General features: G+C 51.8%; 1 protein-coding gene across 1 annotated transcript in view; it reads right to left on the bottom strand.

Moving 5' to 3' along the window:
- ARPC1A (actin related protein 2/3 complex subunit 1A) overlaps nucleotides 1–17,103 on the bottom strand; it is a 318,664-nt gene that overhangs the window by 226,933 nt on the left and 74,628 nt on the right. The window lies entirely within an intron of this gene.

The following is a 17,103-nucleotide window of genomic DNA, read 5'->3' as shown; positions in this document are numbered from 1 at the left end:
GTCCTACTCATAACATCCGGTGATGACGGCTCGACAGAGGCACTCGAGGACAGCGTATCAACGTCATCGACGCAGACGCCAAACATTTTCCAAAGCAGCACAGCTGTGGTGATTACCTGTCATAGATGTGGAATACGTCGGAGGAACCAATCCCTTCGAATGAGTGTCTAGGCAATATAGTGTTTTGTAAAGGTGTGTACAGTACTCCAGGTTGCCGCTTTGCAAATGGACTCTAAGGGAACATTTGCAATGAATGCTATGGAAGCCCCAGTGCCTCGAGTAGAATGCGTTCCAGGCTTTAAGGGCAGTTCTCTCTTAGCAAGAGTATAACAGAGTGTGATGCATTTGACAATCCACTTAGAGAGCTAGTAGATTTGGAGACCGGGTCTCCTTCTCTACCGGCTGCCACTGAAATGAAAAACTGATTTGTCTTTCTTAGTGGTTGAGTTCTTTCCATGTAAAACAGGACTGCTCTACGTACATCCAGTGTGTGCAGGCTTCTTTCTTCCATGTTTGAGGGGTTCTGAAAGAACGTTGGTAGTTCTATGGATTGGTTCACATGGAAATTTTAAATTAATTTAGGCGCAAACCTAGGCTGAGTGTGCAAAACCACCTTATCTCTGAACTGTTACAAAGGGGTCTAGAACAGAGCGCTTGTAGTTCACTTATTCTTCTAATGCAAGTAATAGCTATTAAAAAGGCAGTCCTGTTGAGATCTTTGAGACTTGCTTTATGCATGGGCTCGGAAGGAGACCCCCGTAAGTCTAGTCAACACCACGTTCAGGTCCCATCCAGGAACTGGGTTAGAAATTGGAGGGTGACTTCTCTTTACTCCTACCATGAAAGCCTTAATAACTGGTATCTTCCACCATGACACCTTCTGTTGTGATGTAGTGTAGGCTGAAAGAGCAGCTAAGTGAACTTTTAGAGAGTTAAAGACCAGGCCGGAGTCAAGTAAATGAGTCGGGTAAAAAACAATATGTGTAGGAGAGCAGTCAATGGGGTTGATGCTCTTAGAGTTGCACCAGATGACAAAACGCTTCCATTTACTGGAATAGCAATATCGAGGGGCAAGCATACACATTTCCCTGACCATGTTATCCAGAATCTGTTCCCCTTGGAACGTTTCTGGGGGTACCTGGAGGCGTAATCTTGGCATTGAGCATTCTCCAGAGTTGCTAACAAGTCGATCTCTGGAAAACCCCATTCTGCAAAAACGTTGGAGACAATGTCTTTGTGTAATCACCATTCATACTCTATTGGTAGTGGGAACTCTCTGCTGAGTACGTCTGCCAAAATATTGAGTTTTCCTTGAACATGTTGAGGCAGCAGAAACATGTTGTGATTGAGCCCACTTCCAAATGTTCTGGGACAGTTTGGACAGCCCTGGAGAGTGAGTGCCCCCTTGTTTTTCAGATAGTACATGGCCGTGGTGCTGCCTGTGAGGATCAGGACAGTCTTTCCCTGCAGTTGAGTTTGAAAAGCTTTCAGCGCTTTGAATACCGCTAACAGTTCCAACAGCTTTATGTGGTTGGATGCGATGTCTGACAACCAAACTCTGTGCGCCGTCTGTTGAAGCAGGCGAGCTCCCCACCCTGTGAGAGATGCGTCTGTAGTGAGAGTGGCCTCCACTGCGGGCGTGGTGAAGGATTTCCCTTTCAAGAGGTTCTCCCTCGACCACCACCGTAGCGAGAGAACGAGAGCTGGCGAGACAATCACTAGATCGTCACATTGTCCGTTGGCCTGACACCACTGGCTGTTGAGCCACTCCTGCATTGGACGCAAGCGCGCCAAGGGAGCCAAATAAATACAGGATGCAAACATGCCCAACAATCGCATAGATTTGCGTACCATCACCCCTCGACTGGCTACATATTGAAGGGTTTGAAACAGCATGTTTTGGACCCTCTCTGAGGGGAAGACGAGGACGACCTTTGTTTGAATTAGAGCCCCTAGGAACTGCTTGACCTGACTGGGGTCTAGGCTGGATTTCCTCTCGTTGATGGAGAATCCCAGACAGAATAAAAGATCTATTGTTTTTTGGGTATTTGACAGACATGTTTCATGTCGTCGAAGTAAGGATAAACCGGGATGGATTGCCTGCGCAGGTCTGCTGCTGCCACTGCAAGTACCTTTGTAAATACCATTGGTGCAGAGGCTATGCTGAAGGGTAGTACCTTGAATTGATACCGTTTGTCTTGTATCATGAATCTGAGGTATTTTCTATGCGCTGGCAACATTGAATTATGAAAGTATGCATCTTTCATGTCCAGTGTTGCCATGCAATCCCCCTGTGAGAGCAGATGCAGAACTTTTGTGGCTTTACAAATTTGTTCACTAGGTGCAGCTCTAATACAGGGCGCATGGTGATATACTTTTTGGGTACATGGTAGTACACTGAATGAATACCTTAGTTTACCTGTGAAAGAGGTACGACCTCTATGGCTCCCTTCTCTTGTAGCGTCTCGAATTCCTAAAGAAGGATACGCATTTGGTCTGGCGTCAGTCGTCTTGCGCGTGGAGGTCTGAACTTTGGGGACCGGCAGAACTCTATACAGTACCCATGGGCCACAGTTTTCAGTACCCACTAGTCTGTAGTTATCCCCTCCCTGAAGGAAGGATGTTAGCCGGCCCCCGACCGGGGAGGCATAGAAGGGGACCCGGATCTGCCCGTCATTTTGAACCTGAGGCCGGGGAGCCTCTGAGGGTAGAGTTCCGTCCCCTTCCCACGACGCTGACCCCTTTGGGGATACGGGGTGATGTATCCGCTGGTTCCTTGTGGAGTGGACCAATTATTTCCCGAGGTGTACTGGTTTTGAGGGAAGTGCTGGCCATGAAAAAGGCGTCTGGACCCGGTTCCTCACCTTGAGGGATTTTGTGTGATTTGATCTAGCATCTTTGCAGTCTCAAGAGCTACGTCGACTGCTCTTCCAAATAAGTTGGATTCTTCCAACGGTTTATTAATAAGTGATGCTTGAGTTTCTGGCTTGAAGCCAGAGTTTCTTAGCCACACGTGTCGCTTTAGGAGGGTGCCCTGAGCCAAAGATCGACTGGCTGTCTCCGCGGAATCCAAAGTGTTTGAGTATACTTTGGTTCACTTGTCTGCCCTCGGTTACCATGGACAGAAGACCAGTCTGTAGCGGTTCAGAAACCTCCTGCAGGCCTTCCTGTAACATGGCCCATTGAGTGTCCACGTAGCTGGTTTACAAAATAGTATTGTTAGCAATGCGCGTATATAAAGCTGCTGCAGCCGTGACCCTCTTTCTTAGGGCGTAGTGTTATTTTTTTTTATTTTTTTTGTACACTCTTTGTCAGGTGGTGCCTCCCCAGTTGACATGGGAATCCCTACCCTTTTCCTTGTAGTGGTCACCACCAGTGAATCTGGGGTGGAGTGATGTAAAGGGGATCGGAGGGGGGGGGGGGGCGAAATAGCTTTTCTATCCTTGGATAAACTGCTCTTGTGAGGGCAGGTGTTGATAACGAGGGAGCCAGACGCTTTTTAATTGAGTTTAGAAGAGGAATAACCTGGCTGGCCGGCGGTTTCTCTTTAAGAATGTCTTCTACAAAGCCGGCCTCAGGAACAGCTTCATCACTGGCGATCTTGAAATGTTCTGCTGCTTTGCGCAACATGGCGTTTCCACTGGAGAGAGCTGTCTCGTGGGAGTGGTCTGGGGGGAATCTAAACACAGGGCATAAGGATCTGGTGAAGGATTTGGAGACTGCCAAGGCTGAGGGTCACCCATATCCAGGATCCCTGCCCCTTCCCCCTTTGTGGGGTCATGCATATCCTCAGGGTCAATGAAAGGATCATCATCCTGAGTGTCTGCAGGAGCCTCTTCCTCAGTGAGGTCGTAAGTGTACACATCCTCTTCCTGAGAGGGATCAAAGAGTCTTGGAAATTTAGCCACAGGGGTCAAAAGGTCTTCTTCCTGTGGTCTTTTGGGGGTGGATTGCTCTGAGAGGGTTACAAACCTGTCAAGCCTCTCCATACAACTCTCAAATGTTTCCCTATTACAAACAGAAGACCTAGAGCGGTCTAGAGGTGGAAAGGGCTCTTGTATACGATCCTCGGACACCAAACATCGAGATGTGTGTCTCAACGCCGAACAAATACCTTCTTCGCCTTCCGAAAACTCTTCGTGGGGGACCGACAGAGGTTGCGTGTCCCTGTGCTTCTCCTTAGGCTTGGCAGAGGGTTCCGGTATTTCCTTCAGCCTATCTTTGGATTTCAACGAATCCTGAATTAAAGACCAACCCTGAATCCAACAGGTGGAGCATGTAAGTAAGAATGTGTGATGGCATACACTCTATGGGGTTGATCGGTTTAGATTGGCACCAAATGACAAATCTCTACCACTTGTGGAAATAGCAGTGTTTGGTTTCCTTGCTTCTTTTAGGATGTCCAAACACCGTTGTGGAAGATTAAGGTGTCCGAACTCTATGACTTCAGGAGCCATGCTTCCAAGTTCAAAGAGTTAGGTTGTGGGTGTATCGTTGTCCCCCCATGTTGAGTCAACAGGTTGACCTGGTACGGGAGCTTAATGGGATCGCACATCGCCGGCATGCACATATGTGGATACCACCGTTGTCTCACCCACATAGGAGCAACCAGGACGAGAGTCATCCGTTTCCTGTGTATTTTGTTCACTATCCTGCTGATCAATGGAGTCGGGGGGGGGGGGGGGGGAGCGTAAGAAAATATCCCTGACCAGTTCATCCATAGAGCGTTGGTGTGGCTGGGGGAACCTGGACGCGAAGTATGGCGTTGCTCGTTTTCTCTTGTGGCGAACAAGTCTAGAGAGGGGTTTCCCCCAAAGAGAGAAGATGTGGTCTATGACGTCTGTACGTAGTTTACACTTGTGCTCTTCTGGTAGAGGGTTTCTGCTGAGAGAGTCCGCTAGTGTGTTTAGTATCCCTGAAACATGTTGGGAAGACAGGGACATCCCTCGTCCGAGTGCCCACTTCCATAACTGTGCCAGCTTCGACAAATTTGGAGTGTGTGTACCTCCTTGCTGGTTGACATAAAACATTGCGATGGTGCTGTCTGTTAGGACTTGTACCGACAGGTTTGTCAGGTGTTGTTTGAAGGCTTGTAGGGCCTTGAGGACTGCCAGTAACCCCAGAACGTTTATGTGTTTCTGTGCAGTCACTTGTGACCACAGCCCGTGTGCTGTGTGGTGAAGGTAGTGCCCGCCCCCCCCCCCCCGCGCGCACGCGGAAAGGGACGCTTGTGCTTTCGGTTCGTGGAAGGGTTTCACCTCAAGTAGATTTTCCCTTGACCACCAGCGTAAGTTCTGAACCAGTGTTGGCGAAACAACCACTAGATCGTCCCAATTACCACTTGCCTGAGGCCATTGTTTCACTAACCATTCCTGCATTGGTCGCATGCGCAGGCGTGCGTGGGGGACTAGGTAAATGCAGATGCCATCATACCTAGCAGGCGCATTGCTTTGCATACGCTTATCCGGAGACCGGCTTGGGGTATTTGTAGTAGCATATTTTGCACTCTTTCCATGGATGGGTAGGCTAAGCCTGTCTTTGTATCTAATACAGCTCCTAGGAGAAAGGAGGTAGAAAAGGAAGAGAAGGTCTATTGCCCTTTGCGTGTTTAATTTGCAAAGATGGTAGTTTTCTCCCGTGATCAGCCAGTGGTCCAGGTAGGGGTACTCTGGGATTGACTCCCTGCGTAGGTGCGCTGCCACCACCGCCAGTACTTGGTGAACACCCTTGGAGCCGAGGTTATTCCGAATGGCAGCACCTTGAACTGATAGTGTTGGTCTGCTACTTTGAATCGTAAGAATCTTCTGTGCACTGGAACATTGAGATATGAAAATGGGTATCTTTCATGTCCAATGTTGCCATGTAATCCCTTTTTTTAAACAGTGTGATTACTTCTTGTAGCGTGGTCATGCTAAATTTTTGGTTGCAGGGCGCAGATCTAGATCTTTCTTTGGAACAAGGAAGTACGTTGAATAAATACCCTTGTTTACCTCTGTGTGGCACAACCTCGATGGCGTCCTTGAGGAGTAGAGCTTTCACCTCTTCTAGCAGGATAAGTTGTTCCTCCTGGAATAGTTTCTTTTGGCGCGGGGGGGAGGTTTGACCGTCTTCCTTGAAGCTCTATACAATAACGCCCCTGTCACCGTTGATAACACCCATTTGTCCCATGTTATACCGTCCCATGCGTGGGTGTAAAAGGACATTCATCCCCCGACTGGGGAGGCATGAGGGGACCCGTAGCGGGCGTCATTGCTTAGAGGGTGTCCCTCCACCTCTGGTGGGGGAGCCTCTCCCTCTTCCGTGGGCCCTGCGCTGACCCCTGGGGTAACCCTGGGTGGCTTGTTGATTGGTATTCCAAGAGGAACTTTGATTTTGGTTGTATCCGGTTCCTCTCTGCGCGTTTTGACCCCGAAAGCGACGAAAATTACCACCACCTCTTTGGCCTGGTTGTTTATTAGTCAGTTGGCCAAGGGATTTGAGGGTCTCGTATTCATCCTTGGCGGACTTGAGGGCATCTTCAACTGCATTTCCAAATAATACGCTCTGCTCAAGTGGCATATTTAGTAGGGTAGTTTGAGTCTCAAGTTTAAAGCCCGACTGCCTAAGCCAGGCATGGCGTTTTAAAATGGTGACTTCTGCAATAACGCGTCCAGCGTTGTTAGCTGCGTCAAAGTTTTTTTTTATTTATTTTCTTTTTTTTTAAAGGAGGACGCCTGCTGTAGCTCTACCTTCTACAGCCAGAAGGGAGAGCTTGGCCTTTAGTGGCTCTGGAGCTGACTCTGCAAGGGCCCTTACCTCATCCCACGTTGTGCAGTCATAGATTGATAGTAGGGTTGAATTGTTTGCTATCCCCGCCTGGTATGCTGCAGTGGAGGCTACCTTCCTACCCATGGCATATCATTTTTTGCTCTCCTTGTCCAGAGGGGCTTCGGAGGAGGCTAAGGGGGTACCCAGCTCCCTTGCGGGTGGTGGTAACAACCAGAGAGTCGGGTCGAAGTTGGCCCCTTATATATAAGGGGTCGTATGGTACTTTTTTAAAAAGAGTTTCTCGATCCTAGGGTTCACTGCCCTGGTATCGTTTGGTAGTTCTAGAGAAGGTTGGATCCTTCTTTGGACTGATTTTAGCAGGGGGATAAATTGGGTTGCCTGTTTTTTAAAATCGCCCAACATATTCTCTGCAAAATCCTTGTCATGCTAGGCCTCTTGTGTTTCGATGCCGAAATGCTCTGCAGCCCTTATGAGTACATCACTGAATGGTGGCTGGTTTTCCACAGGGGAGTCTGGTAAAACCGGGTCTTGCGGGACTGGGGAGTCCATCGCAAAAACCACAGAGTCGGCGTCGTCTTGATCGTCTTCTCCCCCGGCGTCGTAACCCTTGATGTCACCATAATAGGGTTCACCCTCGCCTATGTATTCATCCTCCCCTACATCCTGGTCGTAAAGGTCGTAGGAGAGGCGAGGAGTTGTGTGGTGGTTCAATAGCCAATTCTACTGGGGGAAGAGATCTCTTTTTATACAGTACAGCCGTTGCCTGGGACGTTGAGGCTGTAGGTGTTGTGTTGGAACCAGATGCCTGTGTAGTGGGAGGCGTGGAGGCCAAGTCGTCTAGAACATGTGGATGTTTTTCAAAGAAATTTGCTAAGCAGGTCATGCGACTCATGACTCAATATCCTGTGCAGACCATCTGGCTGAACTAGGTATAAACCCTGGGTCGGAGGAGGCTGGAGTGGGGGGAGTGGGGGTAGTGGGTGTATGTTCTTCTTCCTCATCAAGACTGATGGAGTCAGGCGGATGTGCATGATCAGACTCTACTATAGTGTCCTGTAGGGGGATACTCTTATGTTGGCTAGAGGGTTGCTCCCTAGCCTTCTCCTTGCTAAGTGAGTCCCTCTCTAGAGGAACTGGATTTGTCTCTCCTTATGCTCCCTGCTCTTAGAAGATGATTTTTTTGGAGCTCGGGGTCGAAGAGAGGGTCCCGGAGGACTCCCTGGGCTTATCCCCAGGTGTAGGCCGAACTTCGACCACGGGGAATGGCTTGCGCAGCGTCTTTCACCATCGCAGGGTGGGGGAGTTTTGAGTCGGGTGACCTTGGTCTCGTCGGGCTTGTCATGCAGCGGCCGTTCGGAGCGGCCACAGGACATCTGATCAGAAGATCTGCCCTTCACCGTCGACTCTCGGTGTGTGACCTTACTCGCATCGCCGTGGGGTGTGCGTTTGTGGGGGAGTGTGGTCCCCTTGCCGCCAGCTGTCTTCCCCATAACAGGACCGCTGGCCTGTCTGCTAGGGTCGGGGGCTGACACTGGAACGTGGAGGTTCCCCGTCACCCTCGCCATCCGAAGGGACGGCGTTGCTGCCGTTGTTGGATGCCTCTTCGATGTCCATGGAGGCCTCGGCCTGCATGGCGTGATGGGCCCAACATTTAGTTCGCTTGTCTTTGAGGGTTTTCAGTCGGAGAAGCTTACAAGCCCGACAATGCACCCCATTGTGGTTTCTATTCAAGCAGAGGTTACAGACCCTATGCTTGTCAACCCACGTGAACTTCCTATTGCAGGAGGGGCAGAACTTAAAGGGAGTACGCTCCATGATATATGTAGGCAGCTGGGCGACTAAGGGAAAGGGTGGGAATATACATGCTTAAGACCACCCCCCACTCTCCCTACTGGAAGGCCGAGGCCGAAAGGGCCTTCCAAGGCCAGGTGGCGCCGAAGTCTCCGTCTGGCGGTCAGCTTCGAAGTCTTCTTTAGTCTTTACCGTGTTGAGTCACGGCGTCGGCAAAGGACAGGAAGAAACACTAACAAAGTTCAACGGCATACGACGAAAATGACTCCGCTGATATTTTGCGACCGTTCACGATGGCAGAAAAACAATCTGAGGGACCTACACGCGTGAGGGACCATGGGTACAGGTGACGTCACAATAGGGATAGTATTACTGGCACGCCCTATTTCGATGCCCATTCGAGTTCGAAAAACTACAAGTACTCCGCAACTTCCACTAGATGTGATCTAAGCAGATTTCACAAGCAACAGAAATATATATCATTAAAAAATAAAAACCACAAACTGAAATCCCTAAAACATCACTACAACCCTGTATAAAAATCCATATGTAGCCAAACTCTGGTCCAGCCTAGTAGATTCATGCCTGAGCTAAGGAGATAAAGAAAACAAGCAAGCACGCATGAAGAGTATACTTGCGTTAAAAAAGTCTTGCGGCATGAAGCTTTGGCAAAAACTTGCAATACCATCCACAAGAGAGCAATAATGTAAACTGTACTGTATATACTTTCTGAGTAGTTAACAGGCCCAGCGCTGTGGCCCCGTCAGGGGAGGAGGAGGAACCCGACCCATTCCCCATCTAAGGTGCTTGAGTGCAGCCCCCCCCCCTCTGCCCCACTTCCCTGGACGGGTGGCGACAGCATCCACGCTCAAATGAAAGGAGGCTGACGGCGCTGAAGAGGCTGGAACCAGGCCACGCGCAGGAGTCACCAAAACTCCTCAGGACGTAGTCGGCAGCAAGGAGTTGGCGGGGCTGCAGCCCTGGAGAAGACGCCCTTTGAATGCCAGAAATGCGTCGTGGCGACCTGCGAGAAATTGCAGGCATGAATGCGGCAATACGCGGCGTAGGAAAACAAAACAATGGGGTGCAGCGACCGGGACAATTACGGTCCCCGCAGAAAGAATGGGAAATAATCCACCAGGAAGGTTTTGTTTATTAAACTAAAGGCCCGTGAAGGCTTTGATCCAATTCCCTGGTAGGCTAGTGGTTTTTATTGAAATTAAGACCTCACCAAGGGTCCACTAGGCCACCAGGGTTATTTTTTAAAAGACCTCCTAGAAGGCCGGAACGCAGTTCCCCATGGCCATTAGGTGACCCATCATAAGGCAATACTACCTGGGACAAAGGGGTGGTGCTTACAAACCCATTTGAAGCCTGCCCATGACTCACCGCCTGGACACAGTTAAGTGATTGGCTAGGTTTAAGTATCCAATACTGGGACAGGGTGGGGTATTTGAAGGGAAGCATGGTGAGTGCTCGTTAGTTGGGCGAGGACAGAAAGTGGAGGATGTCTGAGAGGCCAGAGAAGGTGAGAGCAGAAATTATAAATTACTCACTGTAGTGACTAACGTACTCTTAGTCCTTAATCCCCTTTCCTCCATACTGCATGGGCGTCCCTTTGAAGGAACTGGAGACAGAACCTTTTTCCACCAGAAAAACCTTCTTGCCCTTTTTAGAGGCGCACTGGGGTGCGGCCCTGGGAGCATGCGCTGCCGATTCCACCCTCCGGTGCCACACCTCAGTCCCCATAGACGCGTTGACAATAGATTAACATTGCCTAATGACACCAGTATTATTTAGTGGGGAGGATGGTGGGACCTATGGAGGAAAAGGGACTAAGGACATCCCTACAGTGAGTAACTTGTAATTACTCTTACGTCAGGTCCCCTTTCCTCCATACTGCATGGCGGATTACAACTGAATGTAGCCCCAAGGTGGAGAGGAGAAACTTCCTAAACAAATAGGTTCCTAAGAACCGCCTGTCCGAAAGCCGCATCAGACCTGGAGCCGGCATCCAAACAGTAATACTAGCAGAAAGCAGAGGGAGTGGCCCATGTGGCCGCCCTGCTTATGACTCGCCAAGGGACATGGCGCTGGAAAGCGATGGCCATTGCCTTGGCCCCGACTGCGTGGGCATGCACGTTTGCCGGAAGTGGCTTGTGCTGCCCCTCGTATGCTTCTTTGATGGCCGAGACCATCCAGCGGTATATGGAGGCCTGATAGCCTGGTCTTGCACCTCCAAAAGTGACAAATAGGGCATCTAACCTGCAGAAGCCCTTGGTCCTTTCAAGGTAGAATTTCAGGCCACGCCTGACATCTAGGCAGTGCAGAATTCTCTGTGCCTCGTCCTTAGGATCAGCAAAAAACATGGGAAGTACTACTTCCTCGTTTAAGTGGAAAGCAGACGGCACCTTAAGCAGAAATGCTGGATGTGTCCGCAGGACAACTTTGTACCTGTGAAAGGTAGTATATGGTTCTGAGGCGACCAGTGCCTGAATTTCGCTGACTCTGCAAGGTGAGGCCAACCAGCAAGGCCGTCTTAATGGTGACCAGCCTGATGTCCGCGGACGCCATTGGCTAAAATGGTGTGTGCGGCAGGGCGTCCAAGACTATGTTCAGGTCCCACACGGGGTGTGGCCTCTTGATGGGCGGGTAGAGTCTTGCAAGTCCCATCAGATGTTTGACAATTCGATTGGAGGAGGAGAAGACCCCCTCCTCAGAGTTCCTGTGCACCCGATGGCTGCAAAGTTAAGTGCAGCAGGTGTCAACCTGCACGCCTGAGTGGGCGAGGTGTGCTGAGAAGAAGAGCACATCGTCCAAGGTACATGCCAGGGGGTCGATTTCCTTGGGAGTCTGCCCAGTGGCAGGACCTGGTCCATTTATTTTTATACTGGGCCCTGGTAGCCTTGCTCCTTACGCCCTGTAGGATGTCCAGATTAGCCTGGGAGAGGATGAGGAGCCTTAGCGTTATCTGCTCAGGAACCACGCTGTGAGGGCCAGCTTCTGTGGTGAAGGGTGGAGGACTCTGCCTCCCTACTGTGCCAGAAGATGTGCTGGGCCCGTCGGAAGGTAAATCGATGGCATCCGAGAGGCTGAGCAGCTCCGAGAACCATGGCGTGGCTGGCCACCATGTAGCTATTATATTGATGTTGAGCTGGCTAGACTACATGATCTTGCAAATCACTCTGTGAATCAGCGGAGTGGGTGGGAAGGTGTACGCCATCATGCCGTTCCAATGGATTCGAAATGCGTCGCCCAGGGAGCCAGGGCCCTGTACCTCCCAGGAGGCGAACTGAGTGTACTTCTTGTTGTGCCAGGGGGCAAAGAGGTCCACCTGGGGGTGACCCAATCTGCTGAAGATCTCCTGAAGAGCGAGGTCGTTTAGCTGCCACTTGTAATTGTCCGCTCCCAACCTGCTGAGCCTGTCCGCCTCCAGGTTGGATTCCCCCGGAAGGTGGACTGCCATGAGGTAAATGTTGTCCAGGGGCCATTCCCACATGCTGATTGCCAGTCTGCACAGCTGGGGTTTGGGGAGGCGGGGTCTGGTGCCTCCCTGCTTGTTGATGTAGTATATGCTAGTCAAGTCGTCTGTCTGGATGAGGCCAAGCCTGCCTTCGATCAGTGGCAGGAACGCCCTGAGCGCTAGCCAGATGGCGTTCAGTTCTAACCAGTTGATGTGGTACTCCTGCTCCTGGCTGGTCCAGTTGCCATGGACAGAGTGATTGTCCAGGGTGGCTCCCCAACCCTCGAGAGAGGAGTCAGTGGTGATCGTGACCTGTGGAGTGAGAGGCCGATAGGGCTTGCCCATCCATAGATTGCAGTCTGTGGACCACCATGTGAGGTCCGGATGGAGAGATGAAGGGACGTTGATCATCTCGGATTGAGAGCCCAGCTCTTGGTTCTATGACGCCGCGAAGTGCAGCTGCATTCTCCTCATCCTGAGTCTTGTGTGGGGAACAGCTGATCGGACCGCTGCCAGGAGACCCAGGAGGTGCTGGTACCACCAGGTCGAGGTCACCTTTCTGCTGAGGAAGTGAGTTGTGGCCCTCTTGATGGCTGTGATATTGTCCTGCAGCGGAAACACTTTCTCGGAGCACGTGTCCCAAATGAGGGCCAAGAATGTGAGTCTGCATGGTTGCAGCTGCGACTTGAAATTGAGGGGAAAAGCCCAGATCGTGCAGTGTATTCATAGGAGCATGGTAAGTGTGGTGAACTGCTTCCGAAGATGTAGCCCTGATGAGCCAGTCGTCGAGGTATGGGTATATGTGGAGGCCCTGAGCCCGGAGGAGGGCAGCCACAGTATTCATTAGTCTGGTAAAGACCCTGGGGGCTGAGTTGAGGCCAAAAGGAAGGACCTTGTATTGGAAATGGTAGCCCATGATCCTGAACCGTAGAAAGAACGATGGGGCTGCCAAATTGGGAGGTGTAGGTACGCGTCCTTCAGATCCAGGGAGCACATTCAGTCTCCCTTCCACAATGTCTCCGCTATAAAAGCTGGCGTAAACATCTTCAATTTTTAGAGGTTGAGGGTGGAAAGATCCAGTACAACTGGCCCGCCTGGGTTTTCAGAATGGCGAAAATCCTGAAGTAAAAGCCCAAGCCCCACTGGGAGGCCGGGACTTCCTGCACGGGCTGGCTCTCTACGAGCAACTGGATCTCCGCCAGAAGAGTTGCTGTATCAACTTGATGGAGGGGAGGAGAGGAGATGCTGGGATGGGTAGGCAATACCCTGTGGATAATACGGAGAGGATCCAGGGGTCCGCAAAATTATGGCACCAGAAATGTGCATTAGAGCAAGCCTGCCCCCCACTGGAGACACGTGGACCCGGAGGAGCGTGTCATGCCTTCTTTCCCTCTGAGGCTTTTGCGGAGGAGGGGGGACTGGAAAAAGCCCTTAAACCACCCCAGCCCCCTTTTTGTTGCTTGCGCCGATGTGAAGTTGGCAAGCAGACCAGCTGCCTGGACCTCTGTTCTTGGAAGCCGCGGAACCCTCCGCATGTACGTCCCTCGTCGAAGCACTGCTGTGACTGGGTGTACGATTTGGGTATGGTCTTTGTCAGGATGGATAAAGACTTGGCCGTTTGGGAGCGGTTTTTCTTTTTGTCCAGATCCTTGTCCGTGGTGGAGTGGAAGAGATCACCCCCCGCGAACGGAAGGTCTAATATGCGTGCAAGGACGTCCTGGTTGAACTTAGTTGCACGGAGCCAAGCTGTTCTCAAGCCCGTGGCGATGCAGATGGCCCGGCCAGAGGTGTCAATGTGGACCACGGTGGACTCCATGATGTCCTGCCCCACCAGCTTGGCCTCAGCCAGTCCCACCTTGAAACGTGATTGGCTCTGCATAGGAAGTTCTGGGAGGAAATCGGCAATTTCCCGCCATAACCTCTGGCTAGCGGCCACCATCACGGCATCGGCGTTGGCCTGACGAAGATGCAAGGACGCGTTGGAATACAGCTTCTTCCCGTACACCTCCAAGATCTTCTCCTCCTTGCCTAGCAGCGCCGCAGAGGAGGAGGCTGAGGACGACTGAGGCTTGGAGTATAGTGATACCGCAGCGATCACTGAGGAGTGCGACTTAGGATGGGCCGATAGCAAGAGTATCCCCTTCCATCTGCCTGTATTTGTCATCCAGGCGTTGATTGACCGGCTGGACAGAGTGGGGCTTGAGCCAACCCTTCTTGGCCACGGCGACTACATCGGTCTGCAGTGGAATTCCCCTTTTAGCAGAGGGGCATCGCGTGAGGACTTCTGCAAGGACCCCCCTCTGCTGGTTGCTCGACCTCGGGTTGAGGAAGGCCCAGGTACTCAGCCAGCCCTGAAAGACGTCCATGGAAGGCCTTGGCTGACGAGGGCGTGTCACATCGTCCCGTGTCCGCCTGGGGGTCAGGAGGATCCTGCACCAGAGAAAGAGTGGCAGAAGGCTGAGTTCCAGGGACCAGAGCAGGAGGCTGGTAAGGAACCGCCTGCACAATCGGTTGGGGGGCCGGAGCAGGTGGCAGAGGCTGCGCTGGGGCCCAAGTGCCGGCGGAGAAGCCTCCGGTGCCAGAAGCGGGGAGCATGTCCCTGAGGATGACCCCCATCCGAGGTGATTTCATGAGCCCGAGGAACCTGTCGAAGAACCTGTCCTCACAGGGCGGTAGGGGGTATTGACGGGGTAGCGGGCGGCTGCTGGAGGCGCTGCGTACCCCGCCCGTATGGACGCAGCTGGAACCTGCCCTGCGCAAAGGAAGGATAGGCTGTAGGCCACATACCTGGTTGATGCCAGTCCCACCTTGACACTCGTTCTTTGCCGAACTCCCGTTCCTGGTGCGGCGGCGGACGGGTGTCGATGTCTGGCACAGCAGCCATCTTGTCGAGCTGCTTACCGTTGCGTTGCTCTTCCCGCTGGGCCCAGCCTCCTCCAGGACTCTTGAGTGTGGATCATGAGGCCTACCCTGCTCCTCAGGCCGAGGCCTGGTAGGCTTAATACCCTTAGCCGGGAGGCCAGTAGAGCTGCGTTTAGGCACCCCCTCGGACATATTGCCGGTAATAGGGTGTGGCCCCTTTGACGTATTGTCGGTACAAGGGCTTAGCCCCTCGGGTGAAGACCCGGTACAAGAACCTTTCGGTCCCTCAACGCTATCACCGGGAGAATCCGAGGATCCCTCGACCCGTAGGTCGGTCCCCGGGGAGGCCTCAGTGCACGTGGTGGTAATAGAACCTGGGCGCTCCCTCCCACGCAGCAGAGTCCTTGGAAAGGAGTCTCCCTTGCGGGGTGCGATGGAAGCCAGAGGCCCTACTTTGAGCCTGGATCGATGTTTGACGAAGTCCTTCAGGTCCTCTGGAGGCGCTTTCTGGAAGAGCTCTCTCCACCTCGCTAGCCTGTTCCTTAAGAGACCTCGATGACAGGGCGTTGCACGCTGTACAAGCTTGCCAACCGTGGTCTGGACCAAGGCAACGTAAGCAGAGAGCATGGGGGTCTGAAGTTGGGAAGAGCCTGTCGCAGGATGGGCACCTGTGGAAGTTGACATGCGCTAGGGAGGAGTGTGATGCCCGAGGACCGAGTACCTGTATGATAAAAAGACAAAGAAAGACAGAATAAGTATCCGTGGCATTACATGGCCGAAACCAAACCCAGGAGCGCTGGAGAATTTGGCCCGTTACCGTCGACACAGAAAAGAGGACTGGAGGTGTGGCGCTAGGGTGGAGACAGGGCAGTGCATGCTCCCATGGCCGCACCCCTCTAAATTTAAAGGGGAAGAAGGTTTTTCTGGTGAAAAAGGTTGTTTCCCGTCCCTTCGAAGGGACGCTCATGCAGTATGAAGGAAAGGAGATGGGACATTAGAGTAGGAGGCTAGAGGCCATTATAAGGAGTGATCTGTGGAGTATTTGTGCGCAAGAGAAGAGAAAATGTGAAGTAGACAGTAGGAGCAGCGTAGTAGTGGTGGCAGTAGTAGTAGCAGGAAGCGGAGCTAGTGGGAGTAGCGAGCGCGGGAATGATAGTAAGTAGTGGCCGTGAAAGATAGGTTTAGAGGTGGAATAGCAAGTAAAGCGGTAGCGAGTGGTAGAGGGCAGTAGTGAGCATTAATAACAGTAGGAATAGCAGTAGAGCAACAAAGTGAGAGAATAGGAGTCGTGGTTGGCGCAGAGATTATAACAGAACAGCAACAGAGTAGATTGGGAGGAAGTGATCAACTGATGTAACCGTAAGCGGTGAAGGAGATGAGAAGTAAAAAGTCAAATCAAAGGGTGGACGTGGAAAGGCAGGGAGATCAGAGGGACCATAGTACAGTGGGAGGGGAGTAATCTTGGGACATTGTGCAGGGAAGTGTCAGGCAAGACCATGGGTGCAAGACGAGCAGGTGGACCTGGTTGGAAGGAGGCCTCATACAATAATACCCCCCCATAGAACGCTTAAGCAGGCTCGGAGACTTCAAAGTCCCTAGGGATTCAGGTAGCCAAAGGAAAGCCACACTTTATCTTAAAAAGAGTAAGAGACAGTAGGGGTGACCTGGCGCTAGATACTATCCTCCCATTTCGGAGGCCTGGGGAGAGAAAGAGGGGTTGAGGGGGCTGGTTGGGGGGGGGGGGGGGGGTTCGATCTCGAGAGACTTAGTGCTAGATTCCCCAAGAACCCTTTACCTTAACCCAGAGAACGACCAGTGAACCGCTTAGACCAACCACTTGCAATTTTAAAATCAGCAACCTTGGAACCTCTTCCAGTCTGGAGCACGGTAATATGTGGCAGGCCACCCCGTCAGACTGTACTGGCTTGACTGGAGGAGCGAGCCTGCCTCTTAAGATACATTGAAGAACAGATCTGCTAAAGACTATTTGGGCAGGATGGCTAGGTTTCAGTGGGTCTGTAGTTTGTATAGAAAGCGTTCCTTAGCAAGACTGCAGTGCTTCTAAAGCACAGCAATATGATGTGGTTTCAGGACAACATGCAAGCACTTTTCCTCAGTGTACACCCCAACAAACCTCTGATTAAACACTCTCAGACCCCCCCCACCTCCAACCCTGCTCTATCCCTGAAATGCACCAGCCTTTCTGTAACAGGGAAGAT

The sequence above is a fragment of the Ambystoma mexicanum genome, chromosome 2p (genome assembly GCF_040938575.1).
Source record: "Ambystoma mexicanum isolate Mex_15411 chromosome 2p, UKY_AmexF1_1, whole genome shotgun sequence".
In the NCBI taxonomy this organism is placed as follows: domain Eukaryota; kingdom Metazoa; phylum Chordata; class Amphibia; order Caudata; family Ambystomatidae; genus Ambystoma; species Ambystoma mexicanum.
The sequence above is the reverse complement of the archived record's forward strand: the minus strand, read 5'-3'. Positions and strand labels throughout refer to the sequence as shown.